This window comes from Nicotiana attenuata, unplaced genomic scaffold (genome assembly GCF_001879085.1).
Source record: "Nicotiana attenuata strain UT unplaced genomic scaffold, NIATTr2, whole genome shotgun sequence".
NCBI classification, from domain to species: Eukaryota; Viridiplantae; Streptophyta; class Magnoliopsida; order Solanales; family Solanaceae; genus Nicotiana; species Nicotiana attenuata.
The window spans coordinates 391,634-399,492 of record NW_017670796.1 but is presented as its reverse complement, the minus strand read 5'-3'; positions in this window follow the sequence as shown (position 1 = coordinate 399,492).

The following is a 7,859-nucleotide window of genomic DNA, read 5'->3' as shown; positions in this document are numbered from 1 at the left end:
TTCCGATACCATTTGGTCCTTCAAATCATCATTTTACATTTTTGAAAGATTTCACAATTTTTCCCCAAACTTTCCTTTAGTTTTTCATGAATTTGATGTTAAATCTAAGATATAATCACAAATATAGTCTGAAACTGATTAGAGACACTTGCCCAATAATTTGGCATGAAAATCTTCTCTCAAAATCGCCCACTCTCGGAGTTAGGGTTCAAAAATATGAAAAAAATGAAGCAAAACTCGGAATACCCAGCTTTTAGCAGGCTGCGGATGTCGCATATGCGATACTGGGTTCGCAAATGCGAACTCGCAAATGTGAGGGAAGCTTCGCAAATGCGAAGCCTGGAATAGTACTGCCCTCATCGCAAATGCGACAGGGAGTTCGCAAATGCGAACTCTGAGGGCTTCGCAAATGCGGGATTTCCTTTGCAAATACGACCCAGTCCCTAGCAGCTCAGGTTCGCAATTGCGATGACTACCTCGCAATTGCGGTAGTCGCAATTGCGACCAAAACCTCGCAAATGCGAGAATACCAGAAGCAGAAAAAAAACAGCAGTTCCAAAAATGGGAAAAATGACCCATAGCCCACCCGAGACACACCCGAGGCCCCCGGGACCCCGTCTAAACACACAAACAAGTCATATAACTTAACACGGACTCGCTCAAGGTCTCAAACACATCAAACAACGCCGAAACGACGAATCCCACCATGAATCGAACTTAGAGACTTTCAAATCTTCCAACTTCCAAAACTCGGGCCGAAACCTATCAAATCAACTCAGAATGATGCCAACTTTTGCAGACAAATCCAAAATAACATAACGGAGCTGTTTCAACTTTCGGAATCACATTCTGGCCCCGATATCACAAAAGTCAACTATGGGTCAAACTTCTCCATTTTCCAAACTTCAACTTTTCTAACTTTCGCCGAAATGCCTCAAATTACCCTACGGACCTCTAAATCTCATTCCGTGGCCGTTTACTCAAAAGTCCAGTTCCGGTCAAATTCTCATCGTTTAAACTTCCGAAACTAGATTCCTTCTTCCAATTTGACTCTGAATCATCCGTTAGCTCAATTCAACCATGCACGCAAGTCAACACACATAATATGAAGTTGTTCAAGACCTTACGCCTCAGAACAAAGCTTAAATTCTCAAAACGACCGGCCGGGTCGTTACAATACCATATGCCTTTTCTTGTCTGCCTTTAAGACTAAGGGATTAGGGAATTAGGAGTTTTGGACTTTTGGGGTGTGGGCTTAAGGTTATTGGGCTAAAAAATAAAAATAAAGTTGGGCTTGGACTAAAATATTTCGGTTTTTCGGTACCGAAATATCAAAAACCTAATACCGTATACCGTACCGAACTACCGAAATACCGTAATTTCTGTACTGAAATAAATCGAAATACCGAAAAAAACGAAATCGAAATACCAAATTAATTCAGTTCGGTTCGGAATTCGGTTTTTCGGATTTTATGCCCACCCCTAGTGCAGATATGAGGTATTGTCACTCTCTTAGCACATGATTTGTTCGTGCGGATATGAGGTATTGATGGTATTAGCACGTGAGTTGTTCATGTAGCACATGAGTTGTTTGTGGGGTTGCGATTTAAAATGTGGGCACACGATGCCAAGTGATTAGGGTTCGTGACTTGGGACCCGCGAAATGCGGCTATGAGGTATAGCACCTCGGGAAAATTCTTGCATAAATCTTGTGTGAAAGTGGTTGATTCTGTGGGTTGTTACCTGTTGTTTTTACTTGGTTTCACCGGTCTTTAACTGTATTCAGCTTACTCTATGATGTTATTACCTGTTTGTTCCTTGTTGCTAATCGTTGCTTCTAGTTTTCTATTGAAAGTATTGTTTGCCGTTTTTACCATGCTTAGCTTATACTGATATTGTTCCATGTTAGTTTCACATTTATACTTGTACAGATTATCATGTCTAGTAGGTGTCTTGATCGTTTCCCGTCACTACTCCAGCGAGCATAGTCTTGATACTTACTAGGTACCGCCATGGTGTACTCATGCTACGCTTTCTGCACATTTTTGTATAGATCCAGGTACTTAGGCTCAAGGTATACCTGTCGTCACATTCGCAGGCCTCATAGTCACCATCAGAAATTTATTTTGTTGTCACCACCCTAATTTCCCTCCGTAGGATGTCGTGATGGCACCTAGTCTCTAAGACTAGGTAAGCCTAACACTTGCTGATTAAATAATAGATTTTTTACCAATTGACTATTAAGCATGAAACAGAAGTTTCTATAATAAGCCAACAATCTCAACATGATACAATATCCCAAAACTGGTAGTACAAGTCACAAGCCTTTCTAAGAATAGCTATAAATAAGGAGTACATCACTGTTCCGGAATAATGGGAAACAATGGAAATAGAATATAGCAGAAGGTGACTTTGGGGCCTGCGAACGTCGAGCGAGTATACCTTAAAGTCTCCAGCAGCACAGACATAGAACTCAAACCAACTCAATCATAAGTACCTGGATCTGCACAAAAATATGCAGAAGCGTAGCATGAATACACCACAGCAGTACCCAATAAGTATCAAGCCCAACCTCAGTAGAGTAATGACGAGGCCAGGTCAAGATACATACCAGACATGTAAACCTGTGCAGGATATAATATAAAGCTAAAAATGGGAAGAACTTCAATGTAAGACCAATAGCAGGAAGATCACAAATTTATAATCAACAGTGAAACAATAGAAGCACGAATGGCAACAAAAAACAACCAGGCATTAAAACAATGACATGGTTAAAATACAGATGAAACAGACGAATTCGAGTGAGGAGAACCGATGACAACTCAATCAATCAAATCATTCCTAATGCACAAGTCACAACAAGAACTACTCGAGGTTCCACTCATCGTAAATTTCAATTCATAAGTCATAACCTCCTAATCTTACAAGTATGGCACCTCATGCCTACATTTTTTCAAATCACTTTCACACGGAAAAGTCCACGTGCTATCATATACATTGTATCCATATAAATTGCTAAATAGAATGTTCGAAAGATTTATTTATATACCAAAAAGCAAAATAACAAATCTTGAATAAAGTAGGAAATTGAATGAGAAAAATGAGTTTATTTTAGAAATTATTTGGGGTTAAGAAAATAACATTTTCAGATAAAACGAAAACCTTGGATAAGTTACCGAATTAAATATAGAATTTATTAAAATAAAACATAACGACGATTTTTAAGTAAAGTAAAAATATTAGATAGGGTAAGGAGTTTAGTTTGAGAAATCAATTAAAGTGAAATGTGGCCACTATTTAGAATAGTAAAGTACAGAATAAAATGACGAGCTCCCACTTAAGAGTCACGTAAGATATGCATGTTAAAAATTCTTTTACTTAAAACCGTTATGTTACTAACAACTCAACAAGGGATGAGATAATGACTCTGCACAGTAAATTCATCATAAAAATCAATTCACCAAGTAAACACGGAAGCACAAATTGACACATTGAAGTAATACAACAGTGTACGTAGGATGCATGACTCACAAAAGACACATCAACAATAATGAATACAACATACACAATCCGTTGTGGCGCGCAACCCGATCCTACCATACAAACACAACCCTCCCTTATTTCACCATATCAAATCAAGAATAACATATAAAATCTATTGCCGCGCGCAACCCGATCCCATCATATGATCAGAATCAATATCATAATCCTCCCTTATTTTACCATATCAATATCAAAATCACATATAAAATCAGTTGCGGCACGCAACCCGATCCCACCGTATCAATATCAAATCCTCCCTTATTCCACTATATCATAATCGTTGCGGCATGCAATCTGATCCACAAACAATTTAATTCAACAACAATAATCCAATAGTTAAATTTACAAAAAAATTTACAATCAAAGGGTATGAGTACATGACAATAAAGGAACCACGTAATAATCAAGGAATGTAACAAATATTACAAAAACAATAGGACACGTGAAGTACGTGACAACTAAGGTGTTCAAGTACAACATTTTAGGCAGTTAGAAAATAAGCACGGAGTCATGAAAAGGACTCAAAAATTAAGAGGTAACAAGAATATAGGATGGCAATAACTTAACCAAAGCATATAAGAGCAAAATAACAAGTAGGAGGAAGAACGCTGCTAACAACGTCAAGTAGTGCATGTAAGAGTAGATTAACAATGAAAGATATCACATGCTATGACAATTCAATTAAAGGCATGGAAAGTGTCTAGATACTCGAAATCGGTCAAATACCACATATAAGCCGTGTACTCACTCGTCACCTCGCGTACACGACTTTCACATAACACGAACAACACAATTAACCCAAATTCTAAGGGGTAGTCCCCCCTCCCCCCTCCCCCCACAAAGTTAGGGAAGATACTTACCTCAATTTGGCCAAATCAATACTCAAATTAGCTTTTCCTTTACAAATTCATCTCCGCTCGGCTCAATCTAGCCAAAGACGACTTAAATACATCAAACAATGCAAGAGAAAGCAATATCAATTAACAAAGCTATGATCTTTATACAAATTCCAAAAAGTCAACAAAAGTCAACCCCGGGCCCGCCGGTCAAACTCGGGTCCAACGGTAGGTCTTGACTACCCATAGCCCCACTAGTCCATATATGTAATTCGTTTTCGAATTCGAGTTCAATTCAACTCTCAAACTTTAAATTTTCATTTTTCAAAACTTTGACAAAATCTCCAAATTTTCTCTTAAATTTTCATGAATTTGATGTTTAAATCTAATATATAATCATGAAATATAGTTGGAAATAGATTAGAATCACTTACCCAATAGCTTGGTATGAAAATCTCTCCACAAAATGGCCTCCTACCTAGTCTAGGGTTCAAAATATGTTAAAATGAAGCTAAGTCCCGAAGTGCTCAGCTATAAACCACCTACAGATGTCGCATTTGCGACCTGGGATTCGCAAATTCGAACCCTGCAAAAGCGAGCATTTCATCGCAAAAGCAAAACATGCTAAAGTCGTATTTGCGGCCCAATTCATCGCAAATGCAAAGACAACTGCCATCACCAAAGCGAACAACAACACTTCGCAAATGCGAGGGAATTCTTCGCAAATCCAAACTGTTCCCCAGCAACACAGGATTGCAAAAGCGACTAGGTGTCCGCAAATGCGATGGTCGCATTTGCGACCTTTTCATCGCACCGATGACACCAGCACCAGCACACACAATTCTCAACAAAACACTCCGGAACCCATTCGAGCCCTCGGAGCTCCAAACCAAACATCCACACAAGTCAAAAAAATATAATACATACTCGCTCGTGCGGTCAAAACACCAAAATAACCTCTAGAATCACGAATCGGGCGCAAAAACGCATGGAAATCACCATGAAGTTCAAGAACTTCTAGAATCGCAACCAAGCGTTTGAACCATATCAAATCAACTCCAACAACAACAACAACAGCAACTACCCAGTAAAATCCCACAGAGTGGGGTCTGGGGAGGGTAATGTGTACGCAGACCTTACCCCTACCCCGATAGGGCAGAGAGGCTGTTTCCGATAGACCCTCGGCTCAGAAAGACGGAAATAAGAAACAAGAAAAGACAATTCATTAGTAACTCCAGTAGAAATCGTAATAGTAACAGAAGCATAACAACCAAAAAATGAATGACATGCAATAACAGTAACTAGAACCTAAGGGCCGGGGCTAAGACAAACAACAAGGATAGTGTGGATTCAACATAAACTGCAAACCATCTTAGATCAATCCTAAACAACCCCGCCTCACCCCCAGTAAGAAGTAAGGGAAGCTCTACTACCCCCTAACCTACAACCCTAATGCTTGACCTCCAGACCTTCCTATCAAGGGCCATGTCCTCGGAAATCTGCAGTAGTACCATGTCCTGCCTGATCACCTCCCCCCAATACTTCTTAGGCCTCCCTCTACCTCTTCTCGTATCCACCACCGCCAAGCGCTCACACCTCCTCGCCGGGGCATCAAGGCTTCTCCTCTGCATGTGCCCAAACCATCTGAGCCTCGCTTCTCGCATTTTGTCATCCACAGGAGCCATGCTCACCTTCTTCCGAATATCTTTATTCCTAATCTTGTCTATCCTAGTGTGCCCGCACATCCACCTCAGCATTCGCATCTCTGCTACCTTCATCCTCTGGATTTGGGAGTTCTTAACCGGCCAACACTCTGCCCCATGCAACATGGCCGGTCTAACCACAGCTCTATAAAACTTACCTTTGAGTATCGGTGGCACTTTCTTGTCACACAAGACTCCAGATGCAAGCCTCCATTTCATCCATCCCGGCCCTATACGGTGAGTGACGTCCTCGTCGATCTCTCCGCCCCCCTGGATCATCGACCTTAGGTACTTGAAGCTATCTCTCTTGGGGATGACCTGAGATCCAAGCCTCACGTCCCTGCCTACTTCCCTCGACTCAGCGCTAAACTTGTACTCCAGGTACTCTGTCTTAGACCTGCTCAACTTGAAACCCTTAGACAAACCTCCAAAATCTCGTTAACACCGACCCTCGTCTCATCAATTAGAATTATGTCATCAAGAAATAACATACACCATGGCACATCCCCTTGAATATGGTGTGTCAATGCATCCATCAAATCAACTCCAAATGACACCAAATTTTGCAGACAAGTTCCATATGACGAAACAGACCTATTCCAAGCCCCGAAACCAAAATCCGAACCCAATAGCCTTAAAGTCAAACCATGGTCAAACTTAGGAAAATTCCAAACCTTTAAATTGCCAACTTCTGCCAAATGGTGCCGAAACCCTCTAGAAACATCCAAATACAAATCCAGGCATACGCCTAAGTCTAGAATCAGCATTCGGACCTACCAAAACCATCGAAACTCTGATCCGGGATGAAACACTCAAAAGTCAAACCTTGGTGAATTGTTTCAACTTCGAGCTTCTCAAATGAGAGTCACCTCTTAAAATCATTTTTGAACCACTCAAAAATCAGAGCCGATGATGAACGCAAGTCATAATACACTATGTTAAGTTAATCATGGCCTCAAACTGCCAAACTGGACGCAATTGCTCAAAACGACCGGCCGGGTCGTTACATTTATACTTGTTATTTCTATTCCGGAATAGTTGTACTTAGAGATTTTCTAGTGAATTTAGTAGAGCTTATGACTTGTACTGCCGAGTTTGGAAAGTGTGGTGTTGGAATTCTATTTCAGTAAATTATATCTGTGTATCAGACTTGCTTTAGCATTTTCGTTAATTATTTCTATTATGTTATTATTAAATATTAGGCTTACCTTGTCTTAGAGACTAGGTGCCAACACGACATCCTACGGAAGAAAATTGGGATCGTGACAGGAACTCTTTGCAGAATCCCCTTTCTAATATTGTATGCTTTTGATGACTTAATTTTATAAATTACTTTCCAAGAAAATAAATTAATAAATTAAAAACAAAGAGAAATTAAATAAACCCATGAGACAGAAAAATATTTGGAGGTGACGAACTGGCTGGATTTGGCAACATTTTGGGATTGTAAAACATAATAAGATCTAATGGTAATTTATGGAAAAAAAATTAGATTATTATAAAGAAATTACTTAAAGAAGATATTCAGTAAGTTAATCAATCATTCAAAACTTTAAAAGGATAATTTAGTCATTTAGTATTTTTTTTACAAAATTTATATAGGTTAAAATAAATTTTACAAAAGAATCAAAATAAGAGAGGTAAACGTAATATTGAAAATCACAAGGGAAGTGGGCGTTTAATAAGTTCAAATAGAAATGAATTGATTAACACTCCTTTAAAAATAGCGGTGGATTATTAAGGAAACTTGTACAAGTGTTTGAAGGATGCTATATAT